Source organism: Felis catus, chromosome C1 (assembly GCF_018350175.1).
Source record: "Felis catus isolate Fca126 chromosome C1, F.catus_Fca126_mat1.0, whole genome shotgun sequence".
Lineage (NCBI taxonomy): Eukaryota > Metazoa > Chordata > Mammalia > Carnivora > Felidae > Felis > Felis catus.
In genome coordinates, this window is record NC_058375.1 from 207441016 (window position 1) to 207462306 (window position 21291).

Here is a 21291-nt window from a genome sequence, read left to right on the forward strand (position 1 = left end):
AGTCTGTAATAATTTCAAAATAATAAATGTTTTTACTAAAAAGAGAACTTGGCGGGGAGACAGGAGACAGAGATTTTATTACCTTCATTTCTACTCCCCACATGGCCTCAGCCTTTGACCTCGGTGGTCCCACTTTAAGCAGCCATTAAATTATTGTCGTGGAATGCGAATATTTGAATAATCCCAACCAGTTTTGAAGAACAGATTTCAAGGGCAGAGAGAAGAAAATATTAAGCATGTACTGTGGAACTTTTCAGAATTTCAGTTCTTCATATAACAGTGATTTAACCCTCTCTAATAATTTCTGCTCTAATTTGAACCCTGCTAAGTGGTTGACAATAATCTAAAAATGGGACTCTCTTGGAACTGTGACACAGAGGCACTCCCAAGTGATCTCGTGTTTAATCAGCTGTCAGTTGGCAGGGGCTGTTGTGATCCAGTGCAGATTATCTCTGATCCTGTACGGGCATTATTTTTAATTTTTAAAAAATGAAATAATTGACTCTGATAAGCGGTTCCAGACTTAGTCATGAGGATTTTTTTAAATTTCTCCCTGGCGTTTCTTTAGAGATCTCATCAGGTCTAGTGCTCTCCAGTACAATTTTCAGGCAATATTCATACATTCTGTTTTCAAGATTTATTTTTAAAATGATGGTACTTAAGATACTTGGTAACTGAATAAACAAGGTACAGAGCAGGATTATGGATGGTCATATTTCTGTGTGAGATATATGTGCGTGGGTACGTGCTCATTGCATTTATTTTAATATATGCGTGGAAAGAATCTTAGAGAACAGACTCTATGCTGTTAACAGTGCTTATCTCTGAAGGAGCAAAATTGCAGGAGACTCGTTTTCTAAGGCATATGTTTCCATAATATTTAATAAATAAAGATTAAATTATATGTGATGCCCTTCCCAATCATACTGGCCAACAATATGCATATATTGATCTCATTCCTACATCACTACACACACACACACACACACACACAGAATTAGCATTATTATATATACTATAGATAATAGAATTATTAGCATGTCACTAACCCTGAAATAATGATGCATGGAAAGTTTAGTTTACAGAGGGAAATCTTAGGCATTGTCCTTCTTGTCTCTTGAATTTTAATCCAGCCTAACCCTAGCCATACATCTCAAGGCTGCTGGTCCATTATATCCTGTTCCTAACCCTTTGACCTCTTCTTTTTTTTTTTTTTTTAAGTTTGTTTATTTTTGAGAGAGACAGAGATAGTGTGAGTGGGGAGGGGCAGAGAAAGAGGGAGAGAGAGAAGTCCAAATAGCGTCCAAACACAGAGCCGGAGGCGGGGCTCGAACTCACGAAACCATGAGATCCTGATCTGAGCTGAAACCAAGAGTCAGATGCCTAACCGACTGAGCCACCCACGTGCCCCGCCTTTGACCTCTCCTCTGTCTGCCTCAGAACAAACACTGATTCTAACACTACCTTCCATCTCCCCTCTGATCCTAGGTGCTTGGTTTGTTGTGTTTGAACCTTAGCTTATTTCACTCCTATGGCACAGAGACCTTGTGGGAATTCTTCCCCCTGACACCATTTCTCCCAATCCCTCAGCCCATCTGTTCTGCTAGCAATGGCCAGGGCAAAAGATGTCTAGCAGCATGGATAAACTGTGAGGAAGAAGACATATCTAAGTGTTAAGCAGCCTGGCAAACATGCAGAGAAACAGAAAATGACCATTCTTGGAGAAAGCATAACCAAAGCATGGTAATTTATGGGAAAGAATTAAGGACGTCCAGAAGAAAGAATAAGAGGTCGCTGCCTATACATCCGTGTTTAACACACACGTATTTAGGTCTAAGAATGAGAGGGAGACCTCGAGTTGCCCATGAACTATGGAAAGGGGAAGGCAACAAGCACAATGTGTCACCGATCTCCCAAGTAGGGGAAGTGTGGAAAAGGAGCACGTGCTACCTTTGCAGACAAAGCATGGCGGGAGGGGAAGGGTCGCACCCTGAGAAGGTGTCTCAGGGTAGCAGGCAAGGACTGTGTCATGCTGAGAAGTTGGCCCTGTGGGGACCACCAACCTAAGACAGAGGATAAATTTGTTGACAGTCTGGGCTCCCTTCTACTGAAACCTTCTCCAGCATATATACAGAATTGAGTCAAAAGTTAAGACACAATCATGAAGAAAAGCCTCAGCCCTTACTCTGTGGGAAAAGCCAGAGATGAGTTCATTAACTATCAGCAATAGCATGGTGAGGGGATCACAGCTCTGAAACATTCATGAGTCATAAACTTGAACTCTGATGAGAATCATTGCCCTTTCCCCCAGAAAACGCGTCTATGCACATTCACGCAGATGTTTGCATAGTCTCAGGGATTTAAAGAACCCTGTTCAAGAACTGTCAAGTGGTTAAATTTCCTTGGAAAAGGTTAAAACTCAGTGGGAAAACAGAAAGTTCTTAGTGTGGAATTTAGAATACATAAGAAAAATCCGGGGGCTGGGGGGGATAGGAAAATTAATAACAAAATGGAAGCCAAGATTAATAGGCTTAGTAAAATAGCAAAAGCTCTTTGGACCAGAATTTAAGCAGAAAAATTATCTAGTAAAGCTGCATGTTGCTTCAAAGGAACAATAAAAAGACCCCATGGGTCAGCGATGGGAGAGGGAAAGCTATCTGCTATGCAACAAAGAGACAAGTGGGAAGAAGGTTGGCTGACTGTGCAAACATCCAAAACACAAATTAAAATGACAAAAAGAAACGGCCAGTTTACCCAAGAGAACACAATGGAGATTGCAGGTAATTGAGTTAAAATCCGAAAAATAAAAGCCAGAAATGAGATGCAAACCACAAGATGCAAACAAAGGACTGTACAAAGTTCTTCAAGTATAGAAAGCATGAGAGACAGTTACAGGGATGTTGGCCTTTCAAATTGCTTTTTAATAAATGCTGATTTAAAAATCTCTTAACAAGTTATAACTGCATAGAAATTGAGTTTGCAAAGTTCCTAGCCATCAATAACAATAACAATATCAATGACAATGATAATAACAGCAATAGTCACAGTATCACCAATATGTCACAGGCATGAAGCACAAGCCCTAGGCATGAAACTTTGTTTTCATTCATTCATTCCATCAACACCAATTGTCAGAGCATTTTCGTGGACATCTGAAATAGTAAACCCATATAAAGTACTCACTAATTAGCAGCTATTAATATTGTTATCAATGTTTCCGCTTACCTAGCATTCATTTCTCCTGTTGGGGTGAGTCCCTTTCCCAAAACCCTTTGGAGATCATGCTCAGTTCCATGGATTGGATGGGACTGACCTCTGCTCCTAGTTTCTAGAAGGTCTCCTGACCCTGATTAAGGCAGTCAAAGTAGTACATTCTCAACCATAGCCCATAGCAATGAACTCATGGATGGACCTGTGCCCCAAGCAGACCAATGAAAACCCTTGTTGGGGTATCTGTTGATATGTTCTCTAAGGCATAGAGTACTGAAGATCAGATAAGCCTAGAGCAAACACAGTCATCCTGATCCCTACAAAGGCAGAACCTGTCTAAAACTAAAAAGAGAAATCACCCCAAAGGACAAAGTTGGAGTCTAGGGACACAGCTAGGATAAAACTACCCACCTCTGTCCCTATCCTAAAGTTACATGGCCAGTGATTCCTTTCTCTTGTATACGTTAGTATGAATTGCATTTCTATAGCTTGCAACTCAGAGTCCTGGCCAAAAGTGCCTGCTGTGTGCATACTATATGCTGGAGAAACATTGGGGTCTAAGACAGATGAGGACTCTTCCTCATGCAGCCCAGAGTCCACTAAGGAAGGCTGCAATAAACAATTCATTACAAATGTATTAGGAGGGGTGCCATGACTCAGTCGATTGGGCGTCCGGCTTCAGCTCAGGTTGTGATCTCACAGTCCATGAGTTCGAGCCCCACGTCAGGCTCTGTGCTGACAGCTCAGAGCCTGGAGCCTGCTTCAGATTCTGTGTCTCCCTCTTTCTCTGACCCTTCCCTGCCTGCACTTTGTCTCTCTCCCCCTCAAAATAAGTAAACATTAAAAAAACGTAGAACACAAATGTATTAGGAGTTATAAGGGAGCAGCTCAGGTGTCCAAGGCTCAAGTTTAATAATAGGTGCATCGCACCTGGTCTGAGAGCTCAAGGATGACTTCCCCAATGAAGAGACACTTACTCTGAAACATAAAGGTTCAAAAGGAGTACCTCTGGTTGAAGCAGATAACACCAAAATAATAAAAATAATAATAATAACAATAACAATAATGATAATAATAAATTAATAATAAAAACAAAAACAAAATACAGAAAATCCTTGAGCAAAATTCTTACTCCACACATTATATAAAAGGAAACTGTGAGTTGACTAGTAGAACAGGCAATATCAAAAGTGCAAAGTCAAGGATACACATTATATAGAGATCAAGGCAACTATGGATTTTTTTAAATGCAAAATATATCAATTTCTGTAAACAATGAGAAATTGTATATAAAGGAGCCAACTAAAGAAGTGTAGAAGTCTTCATGAATGTACAATGTCAAAGATGATCTCTGTGATGGGTTTCTGGGGACCTGACATTATCAAGGCCATTTAGAGGGTAGAATGGTAATCTGCCGAAGGGTTGATGCATTCGACGTTCTGAGGACTAAAAATTACATCAGTGGCCTTAGAGAAGTCATGTAAGCTTTTAGGCATTAATCTTTCTTATCTAGAAAAGTTGTAACTAGATGATTTCTAAGAGCTCTTGCACTAATCAAATCCTATGATGTGTCTCCAGTCCAGCTTGTCAAAGCTTAATTTTGACATATCGAAGTATCGTTCAGATACCAACCAAGGGTTCACTTGCCCAAGTTTCTATTTCACCAGGGCCTTTTCACAGACTATTCTTTACTTGGAGGATTGTAATCTATCTAGAGAACTTGACTTTTAAAGAAAGATAGGAGCTCAAGTCCACGTTTCACATTGTAGAGCGTAGAATGTTGACACGGTGCGATGGTTTTCAAAATCAAACCGCGCTCCCAAAGCTATTCACAGAAATGTGTCTGGATTGAGAAACTATAGGAAATTAAATTAAACACATGAAGGTATAAATATACAAGAATGTATCTGGCTTCAAAACAAACATCGCAGGTAGGCATGGTCTCTTTCAAAGAAGTCCTGTGGGAGATGATAACCTCATCCCAGACATGTGCTCAGCCATACACAAGGTATTTTTGGAAATTACTTCTATTGAATTGCCTTTAAAGACATTGGCTGTTCTTTTGACTGCCCTTAATAGTGATTAAATTTGCCCTTCTGATGACTTTTGAAAATGATGGAAAGGTACTTAGCTCCACATCAGGTGAATAAAGTGGATAATCAAGCTGTGAAATTCCACGTTGACCTGAAACATGAAACGGTGAGTTTTGTCCCCTCAAACGGACTCGAGGGCAATTCCAAATATGATCTAAAAAGAGTAAAGTCTTGAACGATGATATATCTAGAGAAAAAGTGTGTCTCCTCCTAGGATGACTACTCAAGTACAAGTTCTGGGCCTGCTGACACAGCGACCATCCCTTGTTCCCATTTTATACAAAGTTGAATACGTATAGAATTGCACAAGTGGACCCCTGCACTAATTCTCTGAATTCATCCTTCCAAAATAGTTCAGAGCCTGCAACATGAGCCATGCCCTGTATACAACAGGCACTCGAAGAATAAACACCATTGCTAATCTCAAAGCAGGACAGAAGCAAATAATAACTGAAGCTCATCCTTGAGTTTTCATTCCTTTCGTGGGACCCCAAAAAGCGAGTGTCTGACAATGGACAAGGACAACAGCATGAAGATTCAAGACTACCTACAGTGATGGGGCTGTCAAGAAATTAAACTTAATTTCTGAACAACATTTTGAAAATTTAATAGAATCCAGCAAACCATTCCAGGCTCAAGAGACAAGAAAAGTTTCTTAAATTCTATTTGGAGTATTATCTTTGAATAAATCCACACCTTCATATTACCCCTAAACCTCAAACCAAAGCTCTATAAGAATTTAAGAAATCTAGACTATTGTCTTTCCTACATGCTTACTGCCACCATTTGTAACTCTTTACAATTAAATTAGTCACATTCAAATCCCACATTAGTTCTCAATCCATTTTTACCCCTGGGAGAAGAGATGCTTTGTCAGTTTAAATCATTGTAAAAATTCAAAGAAACCTGTTAGCACTAATAAAAAATAATCTATTTTAGTGTCTGAGCTCTCCCACCTTACATAGGAAAGACTCAAAAGGGTAGTGGGAACACAAATACCCTCAATGATTTTAAACGCTGAAGATGCTTGGGGGAAAAAATATCTCGTAATATACATTACCTTTTTGCCGAATCCGTGTGGACACTGTGGTAAATTTTTTAAAATACTGAAAAATGGAAGAAGACAAAAGAACAGTTAAGATGACTGTATGTTACCACTAGCATAATATCCCAATAAAACGCTACACACATTTATTCTGGCAACTATCTTTAATTTCCACTTAAGAGAATTTAAATGCCCTCAAATAGAATTTACTCCAGGTCAGAAGCCATCTAAAAATGTTTCTCTGAATTTAACCTTTGTTACCAATATTGAAGCCAACATCACTCTCGAGGCAAATACGGTAGGCGCCAATAAACGAAAGGGTTTTTTCCTAAGACAAAGGAAAACTCATTTTACTTGATCCATTTAATAAAGTAGCCTAACTCAAAATTGTGACTGCATCAGCAAATCCATTTGCCCAATTCTCTGTTAAAAGATTAGGGATATGTCGTTTCAGGGTGTAAATTCTGCAAGGGAGCTTGTCCTGCTCTACTCGTGTGGAATTGATTTGAGCCAAAAAAGATTTTACAAGACCAACATTCTCATATTTTCTGGGTCAGCACAATCTCATAGAGTAGAGTGGTCCCAGAGGCATGGGCCGACATCTCCAAGAACCTAAATATGGCCACTGGGGAATGGGTCTCTTTCAGTTGACATTTCCAGGATTCCATTGTTCCATCTCATTCCCATCCTTAAGTTCATGTAAGAAAAAAACAATGCATTTCTAGAACAAAGACTGAGGCTCTTCTCTTCTTGCTTGATGTGCTTCTACCATTAAACACTGAAATCATCTTGCATATTTTCACCATTCACATGTTTTCTCCATCTCTAATCAACTGACAAATATTAGTTGAGGCTACCGTGTGGACCTATAGAAAATGGCCGTGGCCTCCGCTGGATTTCAGATCTGGTTGGGCAGAGAGATGGCACGTGGGAAAGGAGGGCAAAGCCCATAAGTGAGTGGGGGACAGACTGCATGCTTTGGGGGAACTAAGAGATAAGGGACATGCTTGGGAGCTATACTGTACAGTGAGCAAGGAAAGTGGTCTTCGTAGAGGGCTACAGATGAATGTCAAGCTGGTAAGATAGCATGTTCAGACCCCATGACTGTCACTTGCTTGCAGAGTGTTGGTCAGGCTAGCTAGCTCCCTTCTCGAAACGTGTCCTCAGCTGTATAAAGAGGATAAGAACCTAGCATTCATGGCTCATCGCAAGGACGGGTAGTAGTTTTGCTGAGCCATGAGTCATTATTTAGGAGAAAGGGCTTGATCAAGGCTTTGACTGATGGACAGGATTTTGTTAAGCAAGAGGGAGAAAAATATTTTTTTTTTTTACGTTTTATTTTATATTTGAGAGAGAGAGGGAGAAAGAGAGACAGAGCCTGCGCAGGGGAGGGGCAGAGAGACAGAGACGGAATCTGAAGCAGGCTCCAGGCTCTGAGCTGTCAGCACGGAGCCTGATGCAAGGCTCAAACTCACAAGCAGTGAGATCGTGACCTGAGCCAAAGTCAGATGCTTAATGGACTGAGCCACCCAGGGCCCCAAGGGAGAGAAAATTTCAGAACAGGGAGTGACATGTGAACCAACTCAGAAGCAGAAATGATGCGGTTTAGACACAAACACTACTGAAATTTTCAAGCTTTGTAGCAACTTATACTAGGAACACATAGTCTCATAAAATGAATATCTCACACATTTAATCAGAGGAAGAATACAGATTCCTGCTCCTGTTTCCTTGGAGATTCTGATTCAGTAGGCCTCTGGAGATAGCCAGAAATCTGCATGTTAAAACACATTCATGTATTTTGATCAACTTTGGAGGCCCACTAAGCCAACGCATTGATGTCGTGTCTCGTTCTTTTAACACGCTAACGCTCCAGCTGTTTCGTGATTCTACGAAAGCACATTTTAAAGAATGTGTTCTTGAAGTATAGTGGATGAAAGCACATTTTGACATAAATTGTTGGATGTTAATTTAAAAACAATTGTTAACTCAAGGCTGCATATTCTAGAGACAGAGTCTGCAATGGTGCAGAAGTAGTTGGCACGCACAGAAGAATCCCAGAATTTTGGTAGTGGCATGAGATACACGTCACCATTTCACAGATACAAAAACCGAGACCCAAAGGAATTCAATGACTTGTAGTAGCTGTAATATCAGAGACGCTGGATGAGAAAGAGCCTGGGCTTTCATTTTGCATAAGCAGTTAAGAAATCCGATATTGTTCAGCGTGCAAGGAAGCGGTTGGCCAACAGAAGACCGTAAGCCTGCAGCCTTGCTGAAAAGCGGCTCTGCTCCTGCAGGTGCAAAGGCAAGGTCTTGAAATGCATTAAAGAAAATGGATATTGATTTCACTTGGACTCAACCAAAGGTGTGTAAAATATCTCGGCGGACAAACGCGTGGCCTTACGGTGCACCTTGCGATGCGTGAGGATCTGCAGCCTGAGTTCACTATAAGAAGGCAGCACGATTTCACCCACCCCTCCCCAGGTAAAGTCAAAACCGGACAGACTCTTATCTAATTTTTGGAATTGAGTAGAATTTTGTTATTTGCTATTTGTTGTGATTACATCTAGTTCTTTCTTGATAGTCAGCTGAAGCTTTAAGATGTATTGCTTCACTTTTTTTTTTGTAATTCATGACAAATTTATTTTTTTAATTTAATTTTTTTAAATTTACATCCAAATTAGTTAGCATCTTGTGCACCAATGATTTCAGGAGTAGATTCCTTAGTGCCCCTTCCCCGTTTAGCCCATCCCCCTTCCCACAGCCCCTCCAGTAGCCCTCTGTTTGTTCCCCATATTTATGAGTCTCTTATGCTTTGTCTCCCTCCCTGTTTTTATACTATTTTTGTTTCCCTTCCCTTACATTCATCTGTTTTGTCTCTTAAAGTCCTCATAGGAGTAAAGTCATATGACATTTGTCTTTCTCTGACTGACTAATTTCACTTAGTATAATACCCTCCAGTTCCATCCATGTAGTTGCAAATGGCAAGATTTCATTCTTTTTGATTGCCACGTAATACTCCAGTGTGTGTGTGTGTGTGTGTGTGTGTGTGTGTGTACCACATCTTCTTTATCCATTCATCCATTGATGGACACTTGGGCTCTTCCCATACTTTGGCTATTGTTGATAGTGCTGCCATAAACATGGGGGTGCATGTGTCCCTTTGAAAGAGCACACCTGTATCCCGTGGATAAATGCCTAGTAGTGCAATTGCTGGGTTGCAGGGTAGTTATATTTTTAGTTTTTTGAGGAACCTCCATCCTGTTTTCCAGGGTGGCTGCACCAGCTTGCATTCCCGTAGACAGACTCTTATTAACCAGGCATAACCAAACCTGAATTCAGCCCTCGCAACAGCACAACAAGGACTTCGACAATTCCATACATCTAAGTAAAAAACAAGCTTTCGTAACACTGAACACTCCATCCCACAAGTCACGTTTGCTTTGGGCATTTGTATTTGGTCTGTGATCTTGCTTGGGACATTTACTCAGCCCAGTTCAGAATCTGATTGCAAATGTGTGTCTTACCTATATCCTAAAACGTTAACTCGTCCTCTACCCACGTGTGGTTTATAACTACCCACAATTGGAATGTTCTATGAACTGCTTAATTTCTAGGATAAGTATGTGCAAGGGTTTTACTTACCTTAGCCTTCCGAATGGTGTCTCTTTTGAGAATAGGGTGACTTTGCTAGACTTGAGCCCTAGTCTTACTCACTTTTAGCCTCTCTGGTGCCCAGCGGTAGTAAAGGCTGGTTAAGTTTCATTAGATCGCACTCGCCTCTAAAATTTAGACAAATGTGTATCACTTAGTCAGCCAGAAACACAGGAGTTATTCTTGACATCTACCAATTTCTCTCTCACACCTCAAATCCAGTTCATCACTGAACTGGAATCCAGTTCACTGAGCTCAAATCCAGTTCATCCAGTTCATCTGCCCCGTGAATCCCTCTAACATCTACTTCTCTCACCATCTCTGGGTCTAATTTACTGATGCCCGGTAAGACACTGAAGTTTGGGGACATTTATGTACAGACACATTCTTGGAAACTGCTCCAATGGCAAAGATGACAAGTTACTGGGGGTGCCTGGGTGGCTCGGTTGAGTGTGCAACTTTGGCTCAGGTCATGATCTAGCAGCTTGTGGGTTCAAGCCCCGCGTCGGGCTCTGTGCTGACAGCTCGGAGCCTGGAGCCTGCTTCACATTCTGTGTCTCCTTCTCTCTCTGCCCCACCCCTGCTTGTACTCTCTCTCTCTGTCTCTCTGTCTCAAAAATAAATAAATAAACACTTAAAAATAAGATAATTAATTACCAACTGTCAAACCAGGGTTCTTATATCTTGGCAGTAACTGGGTCTCCGCAACTAAGTTTTTCTTTGGACAGCACAAGAAGGAAGGAATTGTTCTGGAAAAGAGGGGACTTGAAGAAAGGGGAGGTTTGACATCTGTCTCAGTTTTTATCAGTGGGGAAAAGAGGTTTAATCTGCTCCATTACCAGCTTTCCTGCCCTTAATGGGGTTACCCTACCCTTGCCATAATTACTGAATATTTAAGCCTCCCTTTTCCGGGGACTACGTTCCTCTTGAACCTATTTGCTCATTTCAGTGGTCGTCAACCCAGCTGTGCACTGAATGGCCTGGTAAAACTTTCTAGAAACACTGCTGTCTAACCCAGTGAGCCTGTGGTAGGAGGCGGGGTTCGTAGAGCTCTGTGTTTTTTTAAAAACTGTATCCCAGAGTCCTAACCTCTAGGTAGGGCTGAGGATTACTCTTTTCATATGTCAAGGGTCTCTTGAATATTTTTTTCTAGCCAAAATGGAAGAGAGGCTTGACAGAATAGAAAGAAATAAAAGGGAAGAGCAGAACCAGCATTGGAGGAAAGATGGCAAACAGGAAGGAGAAAGGGTAAGGTTTCACTTAGACTCCCAGAGGATTCCGTCACGCAAAGAAAGGGCTTCAGCATGAGGCAGGCGTGGGGTGGCACCTTGTCTCAGCCGGGCAAGGGTAGCCCGGACTGGAGGCTGGCACTTCCGAACCCCAGCCCGTTGCTTTTTTACTTCGAGGGTTTTGAAGCGTAAACCAAGCTTGAATCCGATTCCAGCTCTGGCGGGGCCAGGGGAAACAGGTATCGGGGGCAGGTGGTTCTATATTGCAAGCTTGGGCTCTGGGAACCCAGAAAGTTCTAGTCCCTCTTGTGCTCTCTTGGAGCTGGGGTCACAGTCCATCCACCTGAGTCAGGAGGATCTAGGAGCCTACAGGTTAGGAGTCCGTGCCTGGGCCGGGAAGCAGATGCATCCATGGCAGCTGTGTCCCTAGGGTGAGCCATCACATGGAACGAAGCTCAGGACTGTCTCAGGAGGAGCTTGCCTTGTAAGTCTCCGCTCACGCCGGCACCGCAGCCTGGACTAGCCTGGAGCACCCCGGGCAGGTCTCCCAGGCTATCCCTACAGTAGACCGATGTACTTGAAGAACATCAACAATTAATGTGAAGCAAACTGAGATGGCTTGAAAAACCCTTCGCCGCTAATAAGTTAACGGAATGTTAGAATGTATAGCCGTGAACATGCCTTTCTTTGACTCTGCCGCCTGAAGATAAAATGCGATTGATGAGTTAACGTTGGAAGATCTTTTCTCCTTAAACGGCATTTAAAATCGATAAGCATAATAGAAATCTAAATGATTTCGATTTACGGGAAACAAATGTCTTGACTTTCTGTTGGCATACGTTGAGATGATTTTCCATTAAAGGTGTTGGACTTCTATTAACCCATTCGCATGATCTTCTCCTGTCCCCTTGTGGCCAAAGGAGGACATTTGAGAGCCAGCTGCCTAGGGGTAGACCTTCTCCATGGCACAAAACCGAGCAGGGAGGGGGGAAGAAAGCTAGTGCTCCCATCTTATTAGGATAGCACCCAATCTAGACCATGCCATGCCCAAGACACCTCAATTATTTGATAAGCTTATAATTAGTCTTCACTTACCTGCAGAGACATAAAGCCTGGAGATGACCTTTAGCATCCAGGAAAGAAAATTTGAGGAGATAGCACCCCCTGCTGGTAGAATTGATTATCACCAGAATTTAAGGTCCGCTCCAAAGGAATGGTTGATAAGATGTTCATCAGCTGAGGCATGGTTAATATGAAACATTCGTGCAGAACTGTGACTCCTTCCAACAGGCCCTCTGATAGTTCCAGAACTTCGTCTTACCCTTCTTTAACATTTGGCCCAATATATTCTTCATCTTTAGGCAGTCACCACTTCCTTTCTTTTCTGTAACCTAAGTACTCTTAAGAGTAAAACTATGTGATGCCTTTGGATGCCAATCTCCTGCTACATCTAGTCTTTTCTTCTTCCAGGTTAAGACAAACACCATCATTTCTTTTTCTTTGTAGATTTTCTTGTTTTTCCAAAATTCACTTTTCAGAGACCTGTTCTGCTGTCAAAAAAGAACGTTCACCAATACCGTGGAAATCTCTAGCCTAGATCTAGAACAGTAAAGCCCTCCCCTTCCAAGGGGGGAAGGAACGAAATACAAATACAGTTTAGTTCAGTTCTTGAAATGCTCCAAAACCACACGGAGCAAGGCTCAAGACTGCAAGACGTCACATCTTGGTTGTCCAAACCCTGTGGAAAAGCTCACCATTGTTTGGTTCCTGGCCGTTGCCAGCTTCACATTCAGGGTTCCCTCCTCTTTGGTTAACACTGTCCAGCTGAGTGTTTTGTGGCGTCCCTCGGCTGCCTGAAGACCCAGTGATGGCACCACCCTTTCCTGTCCCTTGTGAGCCCTGTCTATGGTGTCCACAGTTTGTTCCTCTGATATCCACTCCCACCAGACTTAAAACCATCCACCAGGGTCCCAACCACCCTTCTAATGCCATACAGAAATATACAACATGAACAATATCCAAAAAAGATCAAACTGTTCAAAATCTTCTCTTCCCAGATAAAATCACCTTAACTTAAGGAAAGGAAATGAATGATGTCAATTCAAGTAAAGCTAGACTGTGTGGCACAGACCCTCCCACCCACTCGTCCACTTATGTGAGAGCCGCCACGAGCTTTGTAAAGTTTCCCAGGTATTTCGGCATCTCCAGAATGATGTCTCAAGTCTCTTCCGGTACTGTTGGGTATTCATTGTTGTGACCGGCCATGGACCTCCGAACTTCAATAATACAAAATAATATCAATAACAATAAGTCAGTGCATTTTGTATAGTTCAATTGTATTCATTTATAAGATGCAGTTCTTTTAAGTTTGCAATTTTCGCTTTTTTAAAAATACGGCAGGGGGGCCCGGATGGCTCAGTCCATTCAGTCTCCGACTTCGGCTCAAGTCATGATCTCACGGTGCGTGGGTTCAAGCCCCGCGTGGGGTTCTGTGCTGACAGCTCAGAGCCTGGAGTCCGCTTCCTGATTCTGTGTCTCCCTCTCTCTCTGCCCCTCCCCCGCTCACCCTCTGTTTTTCTCCCTCAAAAATAAATACACATTAAAAAAATTGTTTAAATGCGGCAAATTGAAGGAACTGTAAAGTTAAAAGATTTTGCCAGCACGCCACGCAATCAGTAGCAAACAGACTGACCACATTACGCAAATCTTGATCTGTCAGTCAACTGGGACACGACTTTACTCTGTAACAGAGGCAGGGAGAGAAAAGCCTCAATGTTCCAGCTTTCAGAGCCATCAGACCATATGAGATTATAGCAAAGTCACAGAAACATGAATTAGAATGCTGGCTGACTACTTAGTCACCTTTGAAAAATTCAAATATTCCAGCAAATTTTACCCAGAACGTATCTCTGGGTTTTTTGGTTTTGTTTTGGTTTGGTTTGGTTTGGTTCTGTTTTATTTGGTTTGGCAAGGAAAACTCAATTGACTGGTTTTATACCTTACTCATTTTAACAGGAACATGTTTGCAGAGGCCAGTACTGCGAATCAAGAGTATTGATCCACAGGGGGAAATCCTAACGACATTCCCTGTAAATGGTTTAGCAACACATCAGATAGTTGAAAGAAGAATGGGAAGGAAACTGATATAGGAAATTTGCTCCTCAAAAAAAAAAAAAAAAGATCTTTCTCCTTCACTCCTTTGGAAATAGCTAAATCGTGGATTCTTTCACTATCAAATCAACAGCTGAGACTTCTCTCCCCTACTGGGGAGCTATCACCAGTCCTAGACCTGCAAGGAGGGATGACAACAAGGTCAAGACAACAAGAGCAGGACTCTCTGGTGAAAAGTACCGTGTGGGGGAGAGGCAGAGACCCCACGCAAGCTGCGATGATCCCAGGTGTTACCGGTCCGCTTGTTAAGGTAAATTCACTCGCTGACAGAAACTGCTTTCATTATTAAGCACATGCTCACCATAAAAATCAGCGTGTGGGGGCGCCTGGGTGGCGCAGTCGGTTAAGCGTCCGACTTCAGCCAGGTCACGATCTCGCGGTCCGTGAGTTCGAGCCCCTCGTCGGGCTCTGTGCTGATGGCTCAGAGCCTGGAGCCTGTTTCGGATTCTTTGTCTCCCTCTCTCTCTGCCCCTCCCCTGTTCATGCTCTGTCTCTGTCTCAAAAATAAACGTTAAAAAAATTTTTTTTTTTAAAAAATCAGCGTGTGCTTGGAGCAGTGCGTCGCGGCCCAAGACTGCAGCGAAGAGGTTGGAGTGTTTTATTCTCAACCACGCTAGGGCGATCCTGGTAAGAACCGCCAAACGCCACCCACATGTGAGGGGTGAGCTTCCTGCCCTCTGCTCTTGCCACTCGGATGTTGACGATGTGGGCCAGGGTCTGCCTGCAAAGGCTGCAAACGCTCGGATTCCTACAGATGAAGCACAAGCACGCCCATTTTGAAAACAAAACAGAACAATAAGCTGTCTGACAAAGGCCTGACTCCAAAATATAAATGAGTACTTTTCAGAGCATGCTGATACCAGGCCCGACTTGAAAATGTAATTCAGGGGCGCCTGGGTGGCTCAGTCGGTTAAGCGACCGACTTTGGCTCAGGTCATGATCTCGCGGTCCGTGGGTTCGAGCCCCGCGTCGGGCTCTGTGCTGACAGCTCAGAGCCCAGTTCGGTTTCTGTGTGTGTGTGTGTGTGTGTGTGTGTGTGTGTGTCTTCCTCTCTCTAACCCTCCCCCACTCACACTCTGTCTCTGTCTTTCAAAAATGAATAAATGTTAAAAAAAATTTAAAAGAAAACGTCATTCGGATAATCTGGATGACAGCGAGATGCAAATGCAGGGGCTGGTAAGAACCACTGTCATCCTTCGAAGTTTCATTCTGATTGTCTCCTTCCTCTTGTCACCACTGTGAAGGAGTTTCGAGTGCCTGTCTCATCCACATGGTGACGTTTTCTCATACACTGAACAGAACCGTGACCTCCAAACTACCACCCTGACTCAGAAAATAACCCATTTCCGAAAGGGCTTACATTGTCAGTGATTTAACTCTTTCCAAGGAGTTAAGAAAACTCACAGTTAATTGTACTTGATGCTATTTTCCAGTCCTTGTGGTTTACCTGCTACGTCAGGCAAAGTCATATTGAAGCCCGAGTTTCCTCCGTCAAAAAAACAAAAAACACAAAACAAAAAAAACCCTCAATAAAAACGTGCTATTTGGTTACTTTCCAACGATTCTCCTTCCGTAAGAAGATTTCCTATAAACCTAGGATTTTCTTTTTTAAACCCTAATTATTGAAAGGAAAAGTCCCTCACCCCGGCACACTCAATTCAAACTGTCTAATGCTATGCTATAACTCGCTGAACATTCCTTTAAAAGCAGACAAAGGACTTAAGATATTCACAAAAAAGAAACACAAATGACTGGCAAATGCATGAAAAAGTTTAGCCCCTTTTATTATCAAAGCAATGCAAATGTAGTTGAGATATTTTTTTCCTCCTATCAAGCTGGCGAAGATTTTTCTTTCCAATGATCGCACTCACCGTGGGCATGAGTGTAATGAGGCGGGTTTTCCTGTGTGCTGCTTGTGGAAGTATGGAGTGGTAGAATGTATCTGGAAGCAATCTGTCCTCGTATAACAAGGGCTTCGAAAGACAGAAAAATACAGCTTGGCTCAGGAATGCCACCGTTGAGAAGCCATATCGGACTTGCTAACTCCCCCCCTAATATCCCTGCTAATATCCATTCTCTCTGTCATCGTTAGGTAATTAAATTCATGAATTTTAGTTGAGCGTGTGGCTGCCCAGACTCAACCCTACATGCCCCAGCCGCCCTTATAGCCAGACGGGGACTTGCTGAATAAGGTCAAACCATTAGGAGATACTGGAAACATTGTGTCCAAGCTTCCCAAAAATGTCCTTAAAAGAGGGCGGGTTGAAGTGTCTGCTCCCTCCTTTTGTGCTGCTTGGAATGTGGATCCTGAGCCGGAAGGCGAGGTCCTCATTCTCTTACTGTCGGATCAGAAAATTGGAAGCGGCCTGGGTGTCACACGGCTTGTGTGCAATCACCATGTCACCCTGGAAGCTCACAGGGCTTTTCCTTTGTCTTGTCAACTTCTGTGAAATTTACTGGGTTTTGTGAAGATGCTAGATAAGCCCCAATTCTAGCCCTCCCTTTGAGTTGCTCATCTCTGGGTGCCCCCATGTGTACGTGCAATGCACGTGCTAAGAAACTTCTGGATTTCTTTTTTGCTAATCTTTTTTTTTTTTTAATGTGTATTTTATTTGTGAGAGAGAGAGAGAGAGAGCATGAGCAGGGGAGGAGCAGAGAGAGGGGGAGACGCAGAATCCAAAGCAGCCTCTAGGCTCGGCGCTGTCAGCACAGAGCCGGATGCGGAGCTCGAACTCATGAACCGTGAGATCATGATCTGAGCCGAAGTTAGACGCCTAACCCGCTGCACCACCCGGGTGCCTCTCTTCTTTGCTAATCTCTCTGTTGCTCTATAGCCAGTCTAATTTTGCAGGGTCCAGCTGGAGCATCCAGGAGAGTGGAAAGAAAAAAGATTTTTTTCCTCTCCTACACGGAATGGTTACCTTAGCACCAAAAGCTAGGCAACTTGAAATCCCAAATCAGTTTTGTTGAGTCACAGCTAGAAAAGAGGTTGGTGGAACCTTAATTAATCACTTGGTCTGTCATGATAAGTGGTCCCAAGAATTAGGCCTCATCTAATAACCGTATCACCTCACTGACACTAATCACATTCTCAAGGTTATAAAGAGCAAGGCTGTAAAGAAGCAACTTCTTATTTGGATGAGAATAAAAGACTCTGACGTTACATGGGATTTTTTTGTAACCTTCAGAGGCACTTTTTAAACTCCCTTCTATTTGCTTGACTTCATGCGATGAACAGTTTATAATTATAAGCAAGCCAGCTAAAGATACATCTTTCAGCTGACAAAAACAAAAATGTAGGAAGGAAGACTAAGCTATTGAAGCAAAAATAGACCTCATATTCTCGCTTCTCCCTCTGCCACTGCAGACCCAACACAGACTGACATCGGTTCCCTCTGATAAATCGTTTTAACAAAAGGGTCACCCCTGCTTCCCCGGGCGAGTAATTTTCATGTAAATTCCATTGGAATAAAAAAAAAAGATTAACAGACATATCATTCTGTTCAGATATGGATAGGAAAGTCTAAAACTCCAACCTGAAATTATAGCACACGAGGAGTAGATTTTATTCAAAAGAAACTTCCTGTGAGTCTTTTTATCAAGAATGTCACCCCATCATATACCTACAGTTTTTCTTTTTTATGATTGAAATTTTCAAACATTCAGCCTCTGAAAAAGGGGTATATAGAGCTTTAAATTGAATGAAAATAACGAGAATAATGACAGCAGCAAGAAAAGCTGCAAAGAGGTAACCCTTAGACTTATCCTACTGCTTGTCTGTGTCCATGAGTCTGTGTTCCAGAAGTAAGCTCGAGGCTCCCAGGCTCTTGGCATTAGTAACCAGGTAACGGTTGGTAACATGATTCCCCACTGGCAACTATCTTCCCTTCAATCTTTAGAAACCCTGGGCCTCCAGGTACAGAAGTCATGATAAATGAAATAAGAAAGCATTCTTATAAGGGACCAACTCCCCAAGCCCTGAAGCCTGATAAGTGGTTTCTGATAAGTGAATGGCAATACCGTCTGGTTTATCAGAATAAAGATCTGGGTTATGGGTCCTGAGATCCCATCTAAATCAGTGATATTGTAGGCCTACACCTTGGGCAAGTTTATTTTTGACCTTCTAATTAGAAAATTTTCAGGGCATCTGGGTGTTTCAGTTGGTTAAGCGTCTGACTTCAACTCAGGTCACGATCCCCTGGTTTGTATGTTTGAGCCCTAGGGTCGGGCTCTGTGCTGACAGCTCAGAGCCTGGAGCCTGATTCGGATTCTGTGTCTCCCTCTCTCTCTGCCCCTCCCCAGCTCACTCTGTCTCTTTCTCTGTTAAAAATGAATGAACTTAAAAAAAAAGAAAAAAAAATCCAACCTATGCTACAGTATGGAGAATAACATAATGAATCTCCATGTACCCATCACCCAGTATGGCAGGCTGAATAATAGCCCCCAAAGGTTCTCGAGTCCTTAATCTATGGAATATGGAAATAAAATCTTGAAAAAAAATTATATATATATATATATATATATATATATATATATATATATATATGGCTCAGTCAGAGGAGCATATGACTCATAATCTCAGGGTCATGAGTTCGAGATCTGCATTGGGTATAGAGATTACTAATATTTATAGCCAAGATACATATATATAATCCAACAATGTTTCTTTATATGGAAAAAGGGTTTTTATAGGTGTGCTTAAGTTAAGGACCTTCAGATAAAGTGATTATTCTGGATAATCCAGGGGCGTCCTATTATGTAGTCACAGGTATTCTTATAAGAGGAAGGCACAGGGAGGCTTGACCTTAGATAAAAGAGAAGGCCACATGAGGGAAGCAGAGGGAAGCAGGTGCTATGCTACTGGCTTTGAAGTTGGAGGGAGGGGACCTGGTTGGAGGGAGGGGACCTGAAGTGAGGAATACAAGGAATGTGCTCAAGATGGCAAGAAATGGATTCTCCCTTGGAGCCTCCAGAAGGAGTATGGCCCTGCAGACACGTTGATGTCAGGCCAGTGAAAGTGATTTTGGCTTTCCTACCTTGGAACTAACTGTAGGGGAATAAACGTGTGTTGCTTTCATCCAAGTTGGCAGGAGTTTATTATGGCAGCCGTTCATTGAAATGAATACTGCCAGTCAACAATCACCAACACGTGTCAAATCTTGGCCACACATACTCCTCTTCCCATATTCGTTTGTTCTATCCCCACAGTATATATTACATACACATATTGGAAGAACAATTAAATGTATTATTAAGCTATTACTATTAAGACGATTATTATATGATTGTTGGAAACTTACATTTCTGGACACTTGTGTAAGTGTGTGTCCTTAGGATTTATTCCATAAGAGCTATAAAGTCAGGGAGTCTGGGTAGCTCAGTCAGTTGAGCATCTGACTCTTGATTTTGGCTCAGGTCATGATCCCAAGCTCATGGGACCAAGCCCCACATTGGGCTCCATGCTGAGCACAAAGCCTGCTTAAGATTCTCTCTTTCTCTCTCTCTGTCTCAAAAACAAAAAGAAAAGAAAAGGAAGAAAGAAGGAAAAGAGGAAAGAAAGAAAGAAAGAAAGAAAGAAAGAAAGAAAGAAAGAAAGAAAGAAGAAAGAAAGAAAGACGAAAGAAAGAAAGAAAGAAAGAAAGAAAGAAAGAAAGAAAGAAACTGTAAATTCAAAGTACTGTACTTTCGATTCATCCGAAATAACCCTCTCTGGTCATGTCACAGACCTAGTAGATGATTAGTTGTGTTTCTTTCATTTTATTTTCAATCTTTAATTGTTTTACAACTATGCAAAAGTATTACATGGTTCCAAAATTAAACCTGCAAAAAAAAGTACATTCAGAAAAGTCTGCTATCATTTCTGTTGGCTCACGTTTACCTCCCTCCCATAAATGTAACCATTTGTACTAATTTTTATTTATCATTTCATGATTTTTTCTTAAAAAATATGAATATTTCATTTTTATGTCTTTCCTTAGATAAGGTGCCATTCTGCACTTTGCAAATTTTCACATAACAATGTATCCTGGGGACGCCTGGGAGGCTCAGTTGGTTAAGCGTCATCAGACTTAGGCTCAGGTCCTGATCTCACGGTTTATGAGTTCAAGTCCTGCATCAGGCTCTGTGCTGACAGCTCAGAGCCTGGAGCCTGCTTTGGTTTCTCTGTGTGTGTGTCTCTCTCTGTCCTTTCTGCACTCACACTCTGTGTCTCTCTCTTTCTCAAAAATAAATACACATTAAAAAAATTTTTTTTTAATGTATCTTGGAGATCACTACACAGAACTGCTTAAAGATGTAGACTTGCCCCTCATACCTTTTTTACAGATGCAGGGCATTTTCTACTGTCACTTAATTAAACCCATATTCTATTGATTAACATGTGGTCCATTTTTCATCTTTTCCTATTCTTTTTTTTTTTTAATTTTTTTAAATGTTTATTTATTTTTGAGACAGAGAGAGAGCATGAATGGGGGATGGTCAGAGAGAGAGGGAGACACAGAATCTGAAACAGGCTCCAGGCTCTGAGCTGTCAGCGCAGAGCCCGATGCGGGGCTCGAACTCACGGAGTGCGAGATCATGACCTGATCCGAAGTCGGTCGCCCAACCGACTGAGCCACCCAGGCGCCCCTCATCTTTTCCTATTCCAATTGGTGCTGCAATAGATAGTTTGTGCATATAATCACTTCATGTCTTTGTTACTGTATCTCTAAAATAGATTCCTGGAAGTGGTTATAATTTTGATAAATATCAATAAATCCCCCTCCAAAGGGATTGTGCTGTTTTTCATTTCTGCCTGCCGTGTATGAAAGTACCTGTTTACCAGCAGGGTGTTTTGAACTAGAGCAATGTTACTGACAAGCACTTGATAAGTGTTACTGGAGATTTT